The following is a 21,881-nucleotide window of genomic DNA, read 5'->3' on the forward strand; positions in this document are numbered from 1 at the left end:
AGTTTATCAGAATTATTCGCATCGGAAAAGAATTACTTTGGATACCCAATTCAGCAGCCCTTTGTCTCAGCTTCGGGATCTTTAGTTATTTCTCCACTAGAAACCAATACTTCTACTGAGGGATAGACTCAAATGCTGGAGTAACTCAGCGGGCCAGCCAGCATCTCCAGATAAAAGGATTAGGTGAGCGACACGGTGGGCCGAAGGGCCCACTTCAACGCTGCATTGCTACACTAAATTAAGATGATTCGGACAGTACCCTCACTTAGAGAAGGGTTATTCGGAAGCCTGATCACAGAAGGCATGAAGCTACAAGCCTCCGCGTCTTCTGCCCAACGGGAGGTGGGGAGGGGGAAAAGAAGGAAGAATGACTGGGGTGGGAAACGGTCTTTGATAATGTTGGATGCTTTCCCAAGCCAACGTTAAGTGTAGATGGAGTGAATGGTGTGGGGTATGGTCGGTAGGTTGGACTGGATTTCATCCAGAACTCCGTGCAATTTCTTGCAGACTTGGTCAGATCAGTTCTGAACCAAAGACAGACACAAAGAGTAACACAGTGGGTCAGACAACATCTCTGGAGAAAAAGGACGGGGGATGTTTCGATTCGGGAACTTCTTCGGGATCCTGACTATGGGTGCTGTCTGTATGGCGTCTAAAGAACGGTCCCGACCCAAAACGTCACCCATCCTATTTTTCCAGAGAAACTGCCTGACCCGCTGAGTTACTCCAGCACTTTGTGTCTATCTTCGGTGTAAACCACCAACTGCAGTTCATTTCTACACAGTGCCACATCAAGCTGCTAACCCTTTCTGTAGGTATTTGTAAGAGTCCTTGGAGACGAGCTCAAGTTTTTGGTCTCCTGAAGAAATCATGGCTTTGTGGTACCTTTCTTTGGTTGTTACTTCAATGTAATTCTCATTAAAGGACATTACTGAATTGATTCAGCTTATTGATTCATCTTGTCGAGGTATTTAAAATCAGGAGAGAAATAAATTGTGTAGAGGCAGAGTCTCTTGCCCAGAGTAGTGGGGGTCGAGGACCAGAGGATTATAGGTTTAAGGTGAAGGGGGAATTATTTAGTAGGAATCTAAGGGGCAATTTTTTCCACACAAAGAGTGGTGCGTATATGGAACGAGCTGCCAGAGGATGTAGATGAGGCAGGGACTATCGCAACGTTTAAGAAACAATTAGATAGGTACATGGGTAGGGCAGGTTTAGAGGGATATGGACCAAATGCAGGCAGGTGATACTAGTGTTGATGGAATATGTTGGCCAGTGTGGGCATTAGGCTGAAGGGCCTGTTTCCACTCCGTAAGACTATGGCGATTTTGATGGCTGTACAGGATAACAAACCTAATTCTAAGTTGTCCTTTGCAATTCTCCATACACCTCAGCAAACTAGAGCCTTGACACATAGTCATTTTCTGGCCTTTGTCCAACCATCTGCCTATTAAATAGTTTTAATTCATGTGGCACATTAAGTTGCAATTGCAATCTCTGGATAAGGCCAGCAGCAAACTCACTGAAACCACCAAGTCTGAGCAAAGCTCCCTCTCTGCCCCCGAGCGTTCAGCTCCAGCAAACCTGGCGTTTCACTGTTACACCATCGTCCCAACACTGACATTCTTGGCAGCTGCTGACTTTGTGAGTCAATTTGTGATGGAGTTTCTCTGCAGCCAATTACCTGAAAACAAACAGTTTCAAGTCTCCTCAGATTAATTTCTTTTCACACCCTTGCAGCCAGCAAGCAGAGGAACCAGTGTAGGAAGGAAGGGACTGCAGATGCTGGTTTACACTGCAGATAGACACCAAGTGCTGGAGCAACTCAGCAGGTCAGGCAACATCTCTGGGGGAAATGGATGGGTGACGTTTCGGGTCGGGATCCTTCCTCAAACTCTAGGTGCAGAGTAACTTGGTGTGTCACCAGCCTTGAGCAGCACTTGCACCCAGATCCCAGAGGTGGAAACACTGCACACCAGCCTCATAATACATGTAGTTAACCGTACCTACTCCATAGAAGTATTTATTTTGTTGCCAGGATGTGTACACAAGTTTATGACTCACTCACCTCCTGTTCAGCTGAACCAAACAAAAGTCACTGTTGGAGAGAGTTAAATGCCTGTCCCACTTGGCCGTCATTTGCGCGCCATTTACGCGACCTCGTCGTCGTGTTGAGACGCACGGGTAGCGTGTGGGCCGCGCGGGACGGGCGCATGGAGAAGCGCGGAGGAAGTGTGGAGTTGCGCGCGGTATCGTGCGGCTCTCCAGGATTTTGTAGGGCACAAAATCTTCCCACGCCTCCAACGTGACGCATCGCTTACGCACGTGGGCGTATTGCGGTCGCACGCAGGCGCCCTGACCTCGTGCATTTAGTGCGTGGCGACGCACCATTACATCACCGTGCGTAACCATGCGCCGCTGCACACGCACATACGCAGTCGTTTTACGCATCATGGATATAGGCGCGCGCGATTTTAAAAATTGCACAGTTTCGTAGAGAAAACTACGTGGTGAACACCAAAATATACTAAACCGGAAAGTGTAAAAGTGAATTTATGCTTCACTTGCAATGACTGCCTGGGTCCCTGGATTGTGGGTGAGGAAGAGGTTAAATAGAGAAATGTTGTATTTCCTACAGCTGGATGAACGAATGACATGAAGAAGTCTGAAGAAGAGTCTCGACCCGAAACATCATCCATTCCTTCTCTCCAGAGATGCTGCCTGTCCCGCCGAGTTACTCCTGCATTTTGTGTCTATCTTCAATTTAAACCAGCATCTGCAGTTCCTTCCTACAGATGAATTTGGTCTGCAGCTTGCTACTTTTCATTCACCTCTTTTATTGAATAGGGGCATTACATCTGCAGTTTTCCCAATTGCTAGCACCACTCAAAGAAACTGGAACATTTTAGAAAATCACCATAAATATCATAAACTGGGTAAATATCATAAACTGGGTATTCAAATGACGTCACGCGCTCAAGACGGCTGTGCTGACGCATGAAGACACGCGAAGTCGCGCATCAGTCACGACCGGCCTGTCACGTAAATGACAGCCAAGTGGGACAGGCCCTTTACCTGCATTACACTACGCAAAGGTTGCAAGCCAACCATTCTGTTGGGAATGTTCCTACATGAAGCCGATCAAATTCCTAAACTACGATTATATCTCAAGCTGGATACATGGATAGGACAGGTTTAGAGGGATATGGGCCAAATGCAGGCAGGTGTGACCAGTGTAGATGAGACATGTTGCCCGGTGTGGGCACGTTGGGCCGAAGGGCCTGTTTCCATGCAGTGAGACTCTATGGTGATTTTGATTGCTGTACAGGATAACAAACCTAATACTAAGTTGTCCTTTGCAATTTTCCATCCACCTCAGCAAACTAGTGTCATTACACATGGTACTTTCCTGGCTTTTGTCCAACCATCTGCCTATTAAATAACCCTCCTCACCGATATCCAGCTCTGACCTGCCAGGTTTTGCCCCAGGGGCAATTTTACAGAAGTCAATTAACCTACAAACCTGTACGTCTTTGGAGTGTGGGAGGAAATCGAAGATCTCGGAGAAATCTTCGCAGGTCACGGGGAGAACTCCGTGCAGACAGCACCCGTAGTAGGGATCGAACCCGGGTCTCCGGCGCTGCATTCGCTGGAAGGCAGCAACTCTACCACTGCGCCACCGTGACCGCCCTAATTGTCCAGTGAAGCACTGCACTCCTACAAAGATCTGAGATCCTTGCACAGATGGTACACAACAGACCTCCATCAGCTTTGAACCAACCTGTATTGCAGTTGCGTCGATAACAGTGCGGGGGGGGGGGCGGGGGGGGGGAAGAAAGGGAAAGGAAAATTCCTTTCAACAACCAAGCAAACTGGTTCAATTTCATTACATTCAATGTAAAAGCTCATATGCGAAAGGGTGGTGGCAGGGTGAATACTTAATTCCTGCAATCCTCAAGTTGTGACAGGTTGGAGAAAGGAGGGCCGGGACATGTTCCATACAACCTTCATTCCGAGGCAAGGTGTGCCCAGGAGATTCAGCAATAGTCAGGATACTGGTGCCCACTGTGCATTAGCCTAGAGAACATTCACTTTTGCCATTAAAAGGAGGACGGGAGCACAGTGGTGGAGCAGCTCAAACAGATTTCTCACTGCGCCAGGTTCAATCCTGACCATTGGGTGCCATCTATTATTGACTGTGCGTGCTTTTTATGTATTTGTATGCAAGCATAGATACATATGGCAGAACATCACACAAACCAACCTGACTTCCATTGACTCCATTTACACCTCGTGCTGCCGCAGCAAGGCCAGCAGCACAATCAAGGACGAGTCGCACCCTAGCCACTCCTTTTTCTCCCCTCTCCCATCGGGCAAATGGTATAGAAGTGTGAAAACGCACACCTCCAGATTCAGGGACAGTTTCTTCCCAGCTGTTATCAGGCAACTGAACCATCCTACCACAACTAGAGAGCAGTCCTGAACTACTACCTACCTCATTGGAAACCCTGGGACCACCTTTAAACGGACTTTGCTGGCTTTTCCTTGCATTAAACGATATTCCCTTATCATGTATCTGTGCACAGTGAATGACTCAATTGTAATCATGCATTATCTTTCCACTGACAGGTTAGCACCCAACAAAAGTTCTTCCCTGGACCTCGGTACACATGACAATAAATTAAACTGAACTAAACAAACACAAGAAAAAATATGTGTGTGCGCGCGCGCGCATGTGTGCATGCATGTGTGCGTGTGTGTGTGTGCGTGTGTGCATGCATGTGTGTGTGTGCGTGCATGCATGTGTGCGCGTGTGTGTGTGCGTGCGCGCATGCGTGTGTGTGTATGCGTGCTTACTTATTCTGTTGTGCTGCTGCAAGTAAGAATTTCATTGTTCTGTCTGGGACATAGGACAATAAATAATTCTCGACTCTTGATCTGTGCGGTGTCTGCCTGTTCTTCCTGCGATCGTGTCCACTTCCTTTGGGTGCTCCAGTTTCCTCCCACATTGTACTGGTTGGTTAACAGGCCATTGTAGATTGTCCCCAGTGTGTGTGTGTGTGTGTAGGCGAGTGGTGATGGGAATATGCAGAGTAAAGGTTACAGGGAAAGGGAATGGAAGAATGGGGTTGCTGTGAGAGCGGGCAGAGACTTGATGGGCCAAATAGCCTCCTCCTGCATCATAAAGCGCGGTGAATGGGCGTGCTTCTAGTCTAACCCACTCTATACCATCCACCCATTGTGTAACTCCAGGTCGAGGACACAGAGTAATACAGCGCTGGAATAAGCCCTTTGGCCCAACTCACCCATGCCAACAAAGATACCTAACCGAGCTAGTCCCACTTGCCCAAGCCTGGCCTATAACCTCCAAACCTTTCCTATCCAAGATAGACTTGGCTTGTACTCGCTAGAATTTAGAAGATTGAGGGGGAATCTTATAGAAACTTACAAAATTCTTAAGGGTTTGGACAGGCTAGATGCAGGAAGATTGTTCCCGATGTTGGGGAAGTCCAGAACAAGGGGTCATAGTTTAAGGATAAGGGGGAAATCTTTTAGGACCGAGATGAGAAAAACATTTTTCCCCCATAGAGAGTGGTGAATCTCTGGAATTCTCTGCCACAGAAGGTAGTTGAGGCCAGTTCATTGGCTTTATTTAAGAGGGAGTTAGATGTGGCCCTTGTGGCTAAAGGGGTCAGGGGGTATGGAGAGAAGGCAGGTGCAGGATACCGAGTTGGATGATCAGCCATGATCATATTAAATGGCTGTGCAGGCTCGAAGGGCCGAATGGCCTACTGCTGCACCTATTTTCTATGTTTAGCTGTCTGCATGCCTTTAAAATATTATAATTGTGCCCAACTATACCAGTTCTCCTGCAGCTCATCCCATATACGCATCACCTTCTGTGTGGCAAATATTGCCCCTCACATCCCATTTAAATATTTCCCCCCACACCTTAAATCGATGTCCTGTAGTTTTAGTCTCCCCGACAATCTGGGGGAAATTACTGTGGCTATTCACCTCATATCTGTTCATAATTTTATAAACTTTAGAAATTGCCATTTCGTCTGTAGGGAGTGGCTGAGAAAGTGAAATAAGAATTGGCGTGTAGAAACAAGGAATTACGGATGCTGGTTTATACCAATGATAGCTACAGAGTGCTGGAGTAACTCACCGGGTCAGGCAGCATCTCTGGAGAAAAAGGATGGGTGATGTTTCGTGTCAGGACCTTTCTTCAAGAGTATGAAGAATGGTCCCGACCCTAAACGCAACTCATAGAACTAGTGTGAAGGGGTGTTCGATGGTTGGTGTTGGTGTGCCGATGGGCTTTTTCTATGCCATGAATTTAAACTCTCTTCTACGACTCAAATCTGCCAGATCCTTTGAAGTGCACCCGGGATGTTTCAGGAGGAATGTAACAGTTACACAAAATTACGCAGTGCAATCAGAAGAAGCCCTTACCCCGGCAGTGTCAATAGCTGGAGGGCACAGGTCAAAGACCATCGGCAAACGAGATGGAGGGGAGAGGATCAGTCATGGTAATATTCTGCCTGAGAAGGGGCTCCAGGTAAATTCAGTAGTCATCTTCAAAAGTTGAATAAGGACTTGAAAATAAACCTCCTGCAAGTACACAAAAAGTACGCAAAAAGTACGCAAGTACTCACAAAATTCTTAAGGGGTTGGACAGGCTAGATGCAGGAAGATTGCTCCCGATGTTGGGGAAGTCCAGGACAAGGGGTCACAGCTTAAGGATAAGGGGGAAATCCTTTAAAATCGAGATGAGAAGAACTTTTTTTCACACAGAGAGTGGTGAATCTCTGGAACTCTCTGCCGCAGAGGGTAGTCGAGGCCAGTTCATTGGCTATATTTAAGAGGGAGTTAGATGTGGCCCTTGTGGCTAAAGGGATCAGAGGGTATGGAGAGAAGGCAGGTACAGGATACTGAGTTGGATGATCAGCCATGATCATATTGAATGGCGGTGCAGGCTCGAAGGGCCGAATGGCCTACTCCTGCACCTAATTTATATGTTTCTATATGATGGAGAAACTCAGCGGGTGCAGCAGCATCTATGGAGCGAAGGAGATAGGCAACGTTTCGGGACGAAACGTTGCCTATCTCCTTCGCTCCATAGATGCTGCTGCACCCGCTGAGTTTCACCAGCATTTTTGTGTTCCTTCGATTTTCCTGCATCTGCAGTTCCTTCTTAAACCTGCTGCAAGTGTTTGGGAAGAAACAAGGAAGCAAGCCTAATTTCAGATTTAACCCAAAGACAAACACAAAAGGCTGGAGTAATTCAGCGGGACAGGCAGCATCTCTGGAGAGAAGGAACGGGTCACGTTTCGGGTCGAGACCCTTCTCCCGATTTAACCCAATTCTTTCAAGGAGGCATGATGGCTGTAAGACTTCTCTCAGCTCCCTACAAACAGCAGCAAACACGACAACACTGAGCAGTGTGTGGGTCACACCCATTCTCAATGATTCAGTAGCCACTGCATGGGGTTTGGTCAGGATCAAACCCCGGGTCTGGGCGGCGTAAGGCAGCAACTCTACTGCTGCGCCACCGTGTCGCCCGTGCGTGCTAGCCAGGCAATGCAACGACTGTACAATCAAGCCATCCACAATGTACAGATAAAGGATACAACATTTAGTACGGGAATGTCAGATTAAAGATAGTTTAGTGGTCTCCAATGAGATAGATGTGAGATCACGACCACTCTCTAGCTGATGAGAGGACAGTGCAGTCAATGACAACGGCTGAATGGAATGGAGGTATCCGTTTTCAAACTTCTGTACATCTTGCCTGATGCCTGTTGAACAGGGTCTTGGTGAGACCACACCTGGAGTATCACGTACAGTTTTGGTCTCCTAATCCGAGGGAAGACATTCTTGCCGTAGAGGGAGTACAGAGAAGGTTCACCAGACTGATTCCTGGAATGTCAGGACTTTCATATGAAGAAAGGCTGGATAGACTCGGTTTGTACTGGCTAGAATTTAGAAGATTGAGGGGGGATCTTATAGAAACTTACAAAATTCTTAAGGGGTTGGACGGGCTAGATGCAGGAAGATGGTTCCCGATGTTGGGGAAGTCCAGAACAAGGGGCACAGTTTAAGGATAAGGGGGGAAATCTTTTAGGACCGAGATGAGAAAAACATTTTTCACACAGAGAGTGGTGAATCTCTGGAATTCTCTGCCACAGAAGGTAGTTGAGGCCAGTTCATTGGCTATATTTAAGAGGGAGTTAGATGTGGCCCTTGTGGTTAAAGGGATCAGGGGGTATGGAGAGAAGGCAGGTACAGGATACTGAGTTGGATGATCAGCCATGATCATATTGAATGGCGGTGCAGGCTCAAAGGGCCGAACGGCCTACTCCTGCACCTATTTTCTATGTTTCTATGGGAGAGTGGAGAAGAGGGAGCGACTGAGGCAAGACACATCCTTGATTATGCTGCTGGCCTTGTCAAGGCAACGTTGGTGAATTCAATGACCGTTGGGTTGGTTTGCGCGGTGGTCAGGACTACGTCCACAACTCTCAGCAATTTCTGGCATTCTTGGATGATGGGATGTTAATAGGAGAAGTCTTTATCCAGTCGGTACCAAGTGTGCAAGAGTGCGAGCATGTAAAATAATATACCAGCCATTCACCCAGAGTAAACTGGCCTCATTTGGGCACTTGAAGGCCAGATGAGACATTCTTTGACATTCTTCACATTGGACTGACAAACCCATTACAGCTAAATGGAACAAAACAGTCTCCAATTAAACCCCTCGCTGTCTATGCAACATGTCCATCAGTCACAGCGGAGGCCAAATATAGCAAAACCCAACCCAATGAACTGCAGATGCTGGTTTAAACCGAAGATGCACACAAAATGCCGGAATAGCTCAGCGGGACAAGCAGCATCTCTGGGGAGAAGGAATGGGTAACGTTTCGGGTAGAGACCCTTCTCCTTGAGAAACAATGTCCTTAATTCTTCCTCTTTACAATTGTTTCTTTTATCAATGTTATTTTAGGGAATAAAATGCGTCAGTTTTATTTTTACCAGCTGGAACACAAGACATCCAATTAGATAATGAAGTGGCTACAAGTCAAACATCCTTTCAGCCACCATCAATACTCCAAAAGCATATTAACCGAAGTGCTATAATGCGACAAAACAACACAGAGATTGTTCAGTGTGCAAGAAGGAACTGCAAACGCTGGTTTACAACAAAGATAGACACAAAATGCTGGAGTAACTCAGCGGGTCAGACAGCATCTCTGAAGAAAAGTAATAGGTGACATTTTGGGTCGAGCCCCCATCATCCGATTCTGAGAGTTTTGAAACAAGGAACTGCAGATGCTAGTTTACACAGAAGAACACACGGTGCCGGAGTAACTCAGCAGATCAGGCAGCAACACTGGAGAACATGCACAGGTGAGGTTTCGGGTCAGGACCCTTCTTCAGTCTGATGTGCCGCAGATCCATCTTCCCCAGAGATGCGACCTGACCCACTGAGTTACTCCAGCACTTTGTGACCTGAAGGTTCAACGGCTTCACTCGCCAATAGTGCTGCCTGACCAACTGAACGTTTCCAACACGTCCTGTTTTGACACCATCTTTATAATTAATTCATACCATTTAGAGCGCCTCTATATCATTCCGCTACATTTAGTATTCCTGTGATTCAGTCAACTGGCTCAATTGCACTTTATTGTCACATGTACCAAGATACAGTGAAATTCTACTTTGCATACAGTTCAGTAAAAGTATTACAGGTCCACCACCGATATTCTGGCAACTGATGGTCCTGCACCTCCTTTAATCTGGACACAATTACGACACAATTACCCCTGGATGTCCCCCTGAAAATGTGGCGCCTAGGCCGATCTCGACCTCGTCGGGACGTCTGCGGGACGGATTTGCCAATTTTTGGCCAATTTGGCAAATCTCGGGTCGGCCTGGTCGGTAGTCCTGCCCGGAAAACTGCTCCTCGGTCCCACGGGCAGCCACGCTTCCGACACTCATCTGTGGAATTCTCTGCCACTGAAGGCAGTGGAGCCCAATTCACTGGATGCATTCAAGAGAGAGTTACATTTAGCTCTTGGGGCTAACAGAATCAAGGGGAAAAAGCAGGAACAGGGACCCGATTCTGGATGATCAGCCAGGATCATATTGAATGACGGTGCTGGCTCGTAGGGCTGAATGGCCTACTCCTGCACCTAGTTTCTACGTTCGAGGGCAACTCGTTAACAAGTGCCTGAGAAATGCAAGTCTCGCTGTCAATTTAATTTACTTTTAACAATTCTTTTACTTAAGATTCTAGCAATCCATGGTCCTTTCGAGACACGGGAAGGGTGTAATTAGTGGGTCAGTGGTGTATTGCTGTACCATTATTTCATGACCCCTGTTGTTCCGGCAAAATGGATAATAATGCATGGCTCCGGAACCAAGGGTGCTGGAAAATCGGCTATATTTAGGCACAATCTTAGATTAATACAAATGTACAGGAATAGTGCATCGAAACTGTATACAAGTCACTAGTTTTTGGGCAATCAAAGAGAAAGATCAAGTACTACGAAACCAAGAGACATTCACTCACTCCAGTTGGTATCACAACTTCTTACATATTGATATTGTTCCGAGTAGTATACTCCACACCTGGAGTATACTGTGCAGTTTTGGACCCCTAATTTGAGGAAGGACATTCTTGCTATTGAGGGAGTGCAGCGTAGGTTTACAAGGTTAATTCACGGGATGGCGGGACTGTCATATGCTGAGAGAATGGAGCAGCTGGACTTGTACACTCTGGAGTTTAGAAGAATCTCATTGAAACATGTAAGCTTGTTAAGGGTTTGGACACACTAGAGGCAGGAAACATGTTCCCGATGTTGCGGGAGTCGAGAACCAGGGGCCACAGTTTAAGAATAAGCCATTTAGAATGGAGAGTCTGTGGAATTCTCTGCCTCAGAGGGTGGTGGAGGCAGGTTCTCGGGATGCTTTCAAGAGAGAGCTAGATAGGGCTCTTAAAAATAGCGGAGTCAGGGGATACGGGGAGAAGGCAGGAACGGGATACTGATTGGGGATGATCAGCCATGATCACATTGAATGGCGGTGCTGGCTCGAAGGGCCAAATGACCTACTCCTGCACCTATTGTCTATTGTCGGCTTTCTCCCCATACCTCTGGCATCCGTGTCTCTGGCGAGAGTGTATGGGGAGAAGGCAGGAGAAAAACTGGAGGGAAAGATAGATCAGCCACGATTGAATGGCAGAGTAGATTTGATGGGGACGAATGGCCTAATTCTGCTCAGATCACTAATGATCTTATGATCTCACGCAGCAAACTTTGTCTGTTAATTCCACCACTCTCCATCCCGTCCCATGGCCATTGTGTGGCTCAGTTACAGGACTCTCCCCTCCAATTCACGAGTTACCGTGCACAAGTCTCCAAACTGACAAGATTACAGATCATGTATTCAGCCCACTGATTCCCTGCACCTACGTACACTTATCCCACATTCTCATTACCTCTCCCACAAATTACATGTCATGGTGTCATACTGCATAGAATTAGGCCATTTTACCCATCTTGTCCACATCAACCAGTGGGCACCATTCAATAGACAATAGACAAAAGATGCACGAGAAGGCCATTCGGCCCTTCGAGCCATCACCGCCGTTCACTGTGATCATGGCTGATCATCCACAATCAGTACCCTGTTCCTGCCTTCTCCCCACATCACTATCTTTAAGAGCTCTATCTAACTCTCTCTTGAAAGCATCCAGAGAATTGGCCTCCACTGCCTTCTGAGGCAGATAATTCTACAGATTCACAACCCTTTGTGTGAAAATGTTTTTCCGCATCTCCGTTCTAAATGGCTTACCCCTTATTCTTAAAGTGTGGCACCTGGTTCTGGACTCGCAACATCGGGAACACGTTTCCTGCCTCTAGCGCGTCCAAACCCTTAATAAACTTCTATGTTTCAATAAGTTTTGAATTGAATTTGAATTTGAATTGAATTGAATTTGAATTTGAATTTGAAACATAGAAACATAGAAACATAGAAAGTAGGTGCGAGAGTAGACCACCAGGTCCGTCGAATTGAATTTTTTTTTGAATTTTGAGAATCAGCACATTATTTTCAATGAATGACCCGAGATCATCATTGGGAAGCACACTCACATCAAGCTGCCAAGTAAGTTTGAATTTTGAATTGAATTTTGAATTTGAATGAATTTGAATTTTTTGAATTTGAATTTGAATTGAATTTGAATTTGATCAAGCTGCCAAGTGAGTTTGAATTTTGAATTGAATTTTGAATTTGAATGAATTTGAATTTTTTGAATTTGAATTTGAATTGAATTGAATTTGAATTTGATTCCTCTCATCCTTCTGAACTCCAGAGTATACAATCCCAGCCACTCCATTCTATCATCATATGACAGTCCTGCCATCCGGGGAATTAACCTCATGAACCTACGCTGCACTCCCTCAATAGCAAAGATACCCTCCACAGGAATCCTCTCTTCCAGCACTTTTTTTTAGTACTTCAGAGATACAATGTGGAAACAGGCCCTTCGGCCAACCGAGTCCACACTAACCAGTATGCTAGCACTATCCTACACACTAGGGACAATTTACAATTTTACAAAAGTCAATGAGCCTATAAACCCGTACATCTTTGGAGTCGGGGGCAAAACTGAAGGAGATTTGTGGGAGCAGCTTGAGAAAACCCACACGATCACCATGAGAAAGTACAAACTTCTTACAGACAGCATCCATAGTCACGATCGAACCTGGGTCTCTGGCGCTGTAAGACAGCAACTCTACCGCTGCGCCACCCACTCGGCCCCTGACTTCAATGCCAGGGCAATTCAAGCATTCTTCCAGACACTTTACTGTTGTCAGTGACTCTGCTGCCACCAGAATCTCCAGCAGTGCAGTCCAGATACTCACCACTCCCTGGGTCAAATTCCCTCTTACTTTATAGAGCTGTGCCTTGGTCTAACCACATCCTCTAGTCTTATTCCATCTGATAAGGGGTAAAGATTCCTATAATGTTCCCGTTCTACTTCACTCATCATTTTAGGTCTCAATTAGATCCCCTCAATTTCCTGGAATCATGGAGCGTGGAAACAGGTCCTTCAGCCCAACTTGCCCACACCGATCAAACATGCCTTATCTACACTAGTCCAACCTGTCTGCGCTTGGCCCATATCCCTCTAAACCTATCCTATCCATGTACCCGTCCAAATGTCTCTTAAACGTTACTTCCAGGGAAAACAGTCCTAGCCTCTCCAGTCTCACCTTATAACTGAAATGTTCCATTCCTGGCAACAGAGGTGTAAGAATATGAAAGGAATAGATCAGGTAAAAAGCAGTCTTTTTCCCCCAGAGTAGGGAAATCAAGAACCAGAAGACATGGGTTTAAGGTGAGGGAGAAAAGATTTAATAGGAACCCGAGGGGCGACTTCTTTTAATTCACAAAGGGTGCTAGGTATCTGGAACGAGCAGCCAGATAATATCACAATGATTAATGAACAGATAATATCACAACGACTAATGAACAGCATGGTACATGGACAGTAGACAAAAATGCTGGAAAAACTCAGCGGGTGAGGTATCATCTATGGAGCGAAGGAAAAGTTCCTTCTTAAACAGGTACATGGACAGGACAAGTTTAGAGGGATATGGGCCAAAGGACACGTTTCCACGCTGCACGACTCTAGGTATTGCTTTCAGGATTCAACAATGTCACAATTCCCAGTTTACATCAACGATTACAAGGTTATAAGAGTGCCATGTGTAGGAAGGAACTGCAGATGCTGGTTTACACAGAAGATAGACACAAAATGCTGGAGTAACTCAGTGGGACAGGCAGCATCTCTGGAGAGAAGGAATTATGACGTTTCAGGTCGAGACCCTTCTTCACCCTCATAAAAGTTTATGTCATCTTCAAGTCATCTTGAGGCAAACCGTGGTCAAGAATGGCATTATATAAGGTGCAAGTCTGTAGAGGCTGGCTGTGTCCAGCTTATTTAAGGGAAGCATCGTCCAGCCTGCTCTATCTAGCAGGGCGTTATTTCAACCCACAATCTGCTCCTTCGCTGATGCCCCGGCCACAAAATTATCTCGCATCCACACATGCCAGAAAATTAATGTTTCCTCCCACTTCAATATTTTTCTAATTATAACCAGAAAAAAAGTTTTTGAGGGAAAGCAGAAAGTACGGGTATGCTTCACGCATATCAACCTAAAGATGAACCTTCAGGTTAATAGAGACTCGACGACAGTGTTTATTCCTCTCCCCCTACTCGGCTTCTCTCCCCCACCCACACAAGGACGCTGGCCTGCGCTCAAAACATTCCCTCCGGAGAGCGGGGATTCATACAGAGGCGATACTGCACACGCTCACACTGATCTTCACTAAATCTTCATGACATACTGTGCTCGGCGGCGTTAGTCCAACGATCGGCAGGCCGAGCTACGGGGAGGTTTAGGGAACAATACCCAGTCTGCCTGCCCCAATTCCCTTCCCTCTCCCCTCCCCTCCAAAGACCACTGGACTCCTCGCCGCTAACAGTAGACACAACTCGGGGAGTGGGAGAGTGGGGGGGTCTAATCACAAGGACGAAACAAAAGTCTCTCTAAAAGAGGGACCCCGCCCTCGCGACAAACCAGAACTCGACACATTTGTGGGGTTTTTTTTGACACACTGCAGTCCGGAGCCGGAGAGATGATCTGGACTCATTCACTCACCTTCTATTCCACAGTCTTCCAGTCCACTTCCCAATCTTGCACAGTCTCACCAAACACGTTGCCAATAACAAGTGAGAAAAAACTCCCCGCACGAGTATGAGAAAGATTGAGGGACCACCAGCCGCTTTATTTTCCGCTTCTCCCTTTCTTTTTCATACACACAAATCCAGCCACTATTGTGGCGTGGTTTAAATCTTTTTTTCACAGGGCAACGCAAAGAAATGGTTTCGGGCCGGTTTTTGACGAGGAGGAGTTTGTGTAAGATTGCTGAGTTCCTTATTGGAAGACCGGCTAAGTAGCCGCCTCTCCCGTGCAAAGGGCCAACTTTTTTTCACACATTTACGTAAAATCCTACTCCGCGGACGAAGGCAGAGGACCGGGTCACGATATAAGTTTTTTTTTTAATTAAAAAACATAACTTAATAACACAAAACATGACAACGCGTGCCCTTACCAGCCCGTCCCGGCTGCTGTCAATTTCCATGCTGCCGGCCGGTTAATTTCAGGGCGCTGCTCAATGTATCCAATTGGACTGGGATTGTTACACCGGGCGGGCGCCCCCAGAGTCTACACGGAACTCAAGTGCAGTTTGCAAACTTATCCACTTTCGCTGTGACTGTGTGTCGAGTAAGATCCTGAGTGGATGGATTTCGCAAGCGGAAGTAGCGTGCCTGCCCTCCCTGCACTCCAGTGAATGACAGCAGAGTCGCCAACAAAGATATTTGGTCGCCACCACACAGAGGAGCGAGAGAACTCCAGCCCAACGCTCCAACGCAAACACCCGGTCACGTTACCCGCCGGGGTGCAGGCGCAAGGAACTGCAGATGCCGGCTTACACACACAAAGTGCTGGAGTGACTCAGCGGGTCAGGCAGCATCTGGAGAACAGGGATGTAGGATGACTTAACGAACATTGAATTTTCCCATTAACGTGACTAACCTACAACCCACTCTCTCCCCTGTGCTTTACTTGGTTGCGCACCCATTTCTCCCTTCCGTCACCCCCTATATTCCTTCTTCTTACTTCATTTCAGGCTTCTTCTATTCTTGTCTCTATTCCCCTATTCTGCGTAAAAAAAGTCAATGCATTCGCTCTATTTCCCTGGCGATTTTATCCACCCCCCTCTCTCTATATATAGACCACTCAGCCTCCTGCACCCCAAGGAATAAGGTCCCCGTTTGCCAAACCTCTCCCTGTAGCTCAGGCCCTCAAGTTCCAGCCACGTCCTCATAAATCTCTGCACTCTTTCCAACTCAATGACATCTTTCCTATAGTAGGGCGACCTAAACTGAACACAATGCTCCAAATGCAGCCTCACCAACACTTAGATTTATTAAACTATAGTAAAACTAAACTAAATACGTTTTAGTTGTTCAATCAGTGAAATAGACTATACATGATTACAATCAAGTGTACAGATACAGGATAAAGAGTATAACATTTAGTGCAAGATAAAAGTCCAGTAAGGTCTGATTATAGACAGTCCGAGGGTCTCCAATGAGGTAGATGGGAGGTAAGGGCCTCTCTCTAGCTGGTGGTAGGATGTTTCAGTTGCCTGATAACAGCTTGCCTGACACTGTCTCTGAATCCGGAGGTGTGTGTTTTCACACTTCTGTACCTTTTGCCTGATGGGAGATGGGGAGAAGAAGGAATGACCAGGGTGAGACGTCCTTGATTGTGCTGGTGGCCTTGCCGAGGCAGCGTGAAGTGTAGATGGAAGCATGAAGTGTGTAGATGGCAGCTTGAAATGTAGTTATCTCCCTCAGGCCAGGCTCAAGGACAGCAGGGATTTGATTCTAGTAGAGGTTGGCTGGGTGGAGCAAGGGGCAGTGAGCAGCATTCAGCATAGAATCAGAGAACTACACAGCATGGAAACATTGTAATTGTACCAGCCTATCCCCCCTTCTATCGTAGCTCATTCCACATTCCCACCACATTCTGTGTGCCAATTGTTTTCCCTTGGGTTTCTTTTAAATCTTTCCCCTCTCACCTTAAATCTATGCCCTCTAGCTTTAGACTCATCTACCATCGGAAAAAGGCTATGACCATCCACCTTACCTCTACCCCTTAAGATTTTATCTACTTCTATAAGCTTACTCTTCAGTCTTGTGCACTCAATGGTAAAAAAAAAGTCCCAGTCTATCCAGTCTCTTCTTATAAGGGGGCACCTCCAGTTGAGTTTCGTTTTGTTTCGTTTATTGTCACCGGTACCAAGGTACAAATACATGATAAAGTGAATAACATGAATAACATTTAGTGCATGATAAAGACCAGTAAAATCCAATCAAAGATAGTCTGAGGGTCACAATGAGGTAGATAGTAGCTATGGACTGCTCTTTAGTTGTTGGTAGGATGGTTCAGTTGCCTGATAACAGCCGTGAAGATACTGTCCCTGAATCTGGATGAAGATTTCGGGTCGAGACCCTGAAGAAGGGTCTTGACCTGAAACGTCACCCATTCCTTCTCTCCAGAGATGCTGCCTGTCCCACTGAGTTACTCCAACATTTTGTATCTATTTTCGGTTTAAACTAACATCTACAGTTCCTTCCTACACTTTTCGCCTGAATCTGGATGTATGTGTTTTCACACTTTAGCAATAGATAAGGAGACGGAACAATATAAAGGTACTTGACTAAAGTGGAAGTCCAGCTGTGTCGGGTTTAGAACAGATGTGTCTGGGGTAGATTAGAATCAAAGAAGGATAGGCAAACAGCACTTGACAGTGGGTGCTCTAAATGCAGAAATGGAGCAGACACAACGAAATGCTGGGGTAACTCCGGAGAGAAGCATGCAGCATCTCAGTAGAGAAGGGATGGATGATGTTTTGGTTCAAGATCCTTCTTTAGACTAGAGTCAGGGGAAACGGAAACGAGATGCATGGACAGTGATGTGGAGAGATATTGAACAAATGAATGAAAGATATGCAAAAAAGTAACAATGATAAAGGAAACAGGCCATTGTTAGCTGTTTGCAAAAGAAGCACGTACAGTAATGATAACAATAATCGCGATAGTTGCCTCGGTACAAAATCAGGTGTTATAGAAAAACACGTTATAAAAACTATTATGTCAATGGGGGAAAAAAGTTAGACAGTTTCAGACTCGCAATAACAATGTTATTTTTCCTGCAGAATTTTCAAATATAAAAGCAGTAAGCTTGTTTTTATCATTGCAACCTAAAAGTACTAAAGGCTGTACGTTGCATGGTTTAATAGAGTATTCTTGTACAATAGACACAATTGCTTGTCAATTCATCTTTAAAGTTGCAGCTGTGTTCTCAAGAGACAATGAAGGCTGATTACTGTAGGGAAGTTACACTGATGCAAGTTTTATCCCCTGTGCTGTTTAAATCCAAGACAGCTTTTTTTCCCGCGTTCCAATTTCCATAGTAATTTTTAAGTAGTTCTCTAGTTCCTGATCAAAAACATGTTATAACCAATTCGGTCAACATAACACAAGTTGTGTTTCCTAATTCATCACTCACTTTATATCTAATTCATGTTTTCGAAGCAGGTGTTCGGCAGAACCGCCTATACATAGTGGTAGAGAAAAATATCCATTGAACCTTGTGAATTTAAAGGGAAAGGGAACCAGAACCGGTTGAATTTCAGCTTGCAAGTTTCAGCTTGAAGGTTTCAATTAACCCTTGGTGGTTAATCTCACTCCTGGTCTGGCCACCCACCTGGCTCCAGACCTGATTCCCAGTCCTGGCTGCTCTCTGGAACTCTGTCTCTGACCACACAGTCCGGATTCCGGGCTCCCACTTTAACGAGTGATCCAGATGCCAAAACATCTGGTTTTCCGATTGATCGGATGGTCCGGCAGAAATGTAAGGTGATGAAAACCAGAGCTCCTCGGAAAGGCAAGCGAGATGGAAAATAATATGGTGCAGAGAAATGGAGGGTATAGCTGATGTTAGAGTGATCAACTGAGAACCAGACGGAATGTAGAAAGTACAGGGAGAAAGTGAGAAAGAAAGAATATTCAAAAGAACAGTCTGAAGAAGGGTTCCGACCTGAAATATCACCCATCCCTTTCTCCAGAGATGCTGCCTGACCCGCTGAGTTACTCCAACATTTTGTGTCTACCTTCTGTATAAACCAGCATCTGCAGTTCCTTTCTAACCGTGAATAAAGAAAGGATATGACAGCCAACACAAATAAAGTCTGAAATCTTTGATAGATTTTTAAATGGAAAAAATATAAAAAGGGAAAGTGCAAGACAGACATGGGACCAAAAGAGATTAACTCCCGTGGTTTGGTAGAAACATAGAAACATAGAAAATAGGTGCAGGAGGAGGCCATTCGGCCCTTTGAGCCAGCACCGCCATTCATTGTAATCATGGCTGATCGTCCTCTATCAATAGCCCATGCCTGCCTTCTCCCCATATCTTGGCCTCCACTGCCCTTTGTGACAGGGAATTCCATAAATTCACAACTCTCTGGGTGAAAACATTTTTTCTCACCTCCCCTTTATTCTATGGCCCCTGGTTCTGGACTCGCCCAACATTGGGAACATTTTTCCTGCATCTAGCCTGTCCAGTCCTTTTATAATTTTATATGTTTCTATAAGATATCACCTCATCTTTCTAAACTCCAGTGAATACAAGCCTAGTATTTTCAATCTTTCCTCAAATGACAGCCCCGCCATCCCAGGGATCAATCTCATGAACCGACGCTGCGCTGCCTCAATCACAAGGATGTCCTTCCTCAAATTAGGAGACCAAAACTGTACACAATATTCCAGATGTGGTCTCACAAGTACTAAAGGAAAATCTTTCATGGCCGTAATCATGGACAAAGAAGTAGCTGAGATGGTGCACAGATTGAAAATCTCTGACAAGGCACTCGTACGACTGTCCTTATTGTAGATAATTCACCAAGTCCACATGGGAAGCATTCAAAGTTGCTGAGAGGAGCAAGGCTTGAGATTGCAGCGGCATTGCCCAGAACTTTCCAATTAGCCTTAGATACAAGGTACGAGCCAGAATAGAAGCCAGTTGTAAATGTTACTTACTAAAAATGAAGGAAATGAAATCTCAGAGGCTGGTCAGTTTACCTCAGACGTGTGGAAGTTTTTAAAAACAATAATCCAGAATTAACATTGCAATCAGTTGGACTCTTATGGATACTGTTATAAAAAAACAGTTCTTACTTGTAAAAGGCAAGTCTTGGTTGGCAAATCTGATTGAATGTTGAATGAATTCACGGAAGACACAAGAACATGGTACAGTCAAGAGACAAGAGACAAGAGTGGTGTATTGTGATAGTCCCAGACAGAACAATTAAATTCTTACTTGAAGCAACACAACAGAACATAGTACTCTGCAAACAATATAACATGAATGAGATGTTTAAGAAGGAACTGCAGATGCTGGAAAATCGAAGGTACACAAAAATGCTGGAGAAACTCAGCGGGTGCAGCGGCATCTATGGAGCGAAGGAAATAGGCAACCTTTCCTTCGCCCCATAGATGTTGCTGCACCCGCTGAGTTTCTCCAGCATTTTTGTGTACCTAACATAAATGAGAAACTGGAGTAACTCAGCGGGTCAGTCAGCATCTCTGGAGAAAATAATTAGGTGATGTTTTGGGTCAAGACCCTTCTGCAGACTAAATATTCTCTATTTTTATCACTATTTATATACTAAATATATATATATACACACTTACACATAAAATAAACTTGTGGTATCTACAGACTCCAGAAAGGTTTTTGAGACTGTGCCATGTAACGGGCTTATTAGCAAGATTGATACTATGGAATAAAGGAAAAATCACAACTTGTATGTTGATGATGAGAAACAGAGTGATGAATGGTATTTGAACAGTAGCGTGCCTCAGGGGTCGGTGTTGGGGCAAATACTTTACTATCATTTCCTGGATATGGTTGGCTATAATTTACAGGGACAATTTCAAAAGGTGCAGGTAACACACATTCAAGCACATGTACACGCTCATTGAAAGAAAGATTTTCAGGAACACCTGGAACACTCTAATGGAATGAATGTCCCAGTGGCAATTGTAATTTAACGCAGAAAATAATCAAGTGTTACATTCTGATGGGAAGAGCAAGGAGACGAGGCAGCACGGAGACACAGCAAGTTATCTCAGTCGCCTTCAGCTGTATCTGATCCCACAGGAATGGAACGTTTGCCCAGGGAATGGCAAGTGTGCCATCTACTGTTCTAGGCTGAGATCAGCTCCTACACTAGAATTTATGTCATAAAAATGTTCTCAAGGGCGGCACGAGGGCGCTGCAGTAAAGTTGCTGCCTTACAGAGCCAGGGACCTGGGTTCAATCCTGACTACGGGTGCTGTCTGTACGACGTTTGCACGTTCTTCCCATGACCGTTTTCTCCTCAGGTGCTCCGGGTTCCTCCCACACTCCAGAGACGTACAGGTTTGTCGGTTAATTTGGCTTCGGTAAACATTGTAAATTGTCCCTAGTGTGTGTAGGATAGTGTAGTGTACATGGATCGCTGGTCGGTGTGGATTCGGTGGGACAATGTGCCTGTTTCTGTTTTGGCCACACACTGTGAGAACCCCGAAGGAACAATGTAATCCACGCCTTGATTACTGAAAGTAAGCATGCAGGTACAGCAGGCAGTGAAGAAAGCAAATGGCATGCTGGCCTTCATAACGAGAGGAGTTGAGTATAGGAGTAAGGTGTTCCTACTGCAGTTCTACAGGGCCCTGGTGAGACCACACCTGGATAATTGTGTGCAGTTTTGGTTTCCTTGTTTGAGGAAGGACATTCTTGCCATTGAGGGAGTGCAACGTAGGTTCGTCAGGTTAATTCCCGGGATGGCTGGACTGACATATGATGAAAGAATGGATCGACTGGACTTATAATCACTGACATTTAGAAGGAGGAGAGGGGATCTTATAGAAACATACAAAATTCCTAAGGGATTGGAGAGGCGCGATGCAGGATAAATGTTCCCCATGTTGGGGGAGTCCAGAACCAGGGGTCACAGTTTAGGAATAAGGTCATTTAGGACTGAGATGAGGAAAAGCTTTTTCACCCAGAAAGTTGTGAATCTGTGAAATTCTCTGCCACAGTAGGCAGTGGAGGCCAATTCACTGGATGTTTTCAAGAGAGAGTTAGATACAGCTCTTAGGACTAACAAAATCAAGGGATATG

The 21,881-nt window shown here is 45.5% G+C and overlaps 1 protein-coding gene across 3 annotated transcripts in view; it reads right to left on the reverse strand.

Moving 5' to 3' along the window:
- Positions 1–15,728, reverse strand: part of LOC129708822 (DENN domain-containing protein 2C-like) — a 100,672-nt gene extending 84,944 nt beyond the window's left edge. Inside the window, exons 1-2 of one of the 3 annotated variants that reach the window (XM_055654828.1) lie at positions 14,739–15,182; positions 6,460–6,618 (exon numbers count right to left, since the gene is read on the reverse strand). The gene's annotated coding sequence lies outside the window, so the exon portion shown is untranslated. The other 2 variants (XM_055654825.1, XM_055654826.1) reach the window with 2 other exon arrangements.
- Between the last annotated feature and the right edge of the window lie 6,153 nt (positions 15,729–21,881).

Source organism: Leucoraja erinacea, chromosome 24 (assembly GCF_028641065.1).
Source record: "Leucoraja erinacea ecotype New England chromosome 24, Leri_hhj_1, whole genome shotgun sequence".
Lineage (NCBI taxonomy): Eukaryota > Metazoa > Chordata > Chondrichthyes > Rajiformes > Rajidae > Leucoraja > Leucoraja erinaceus.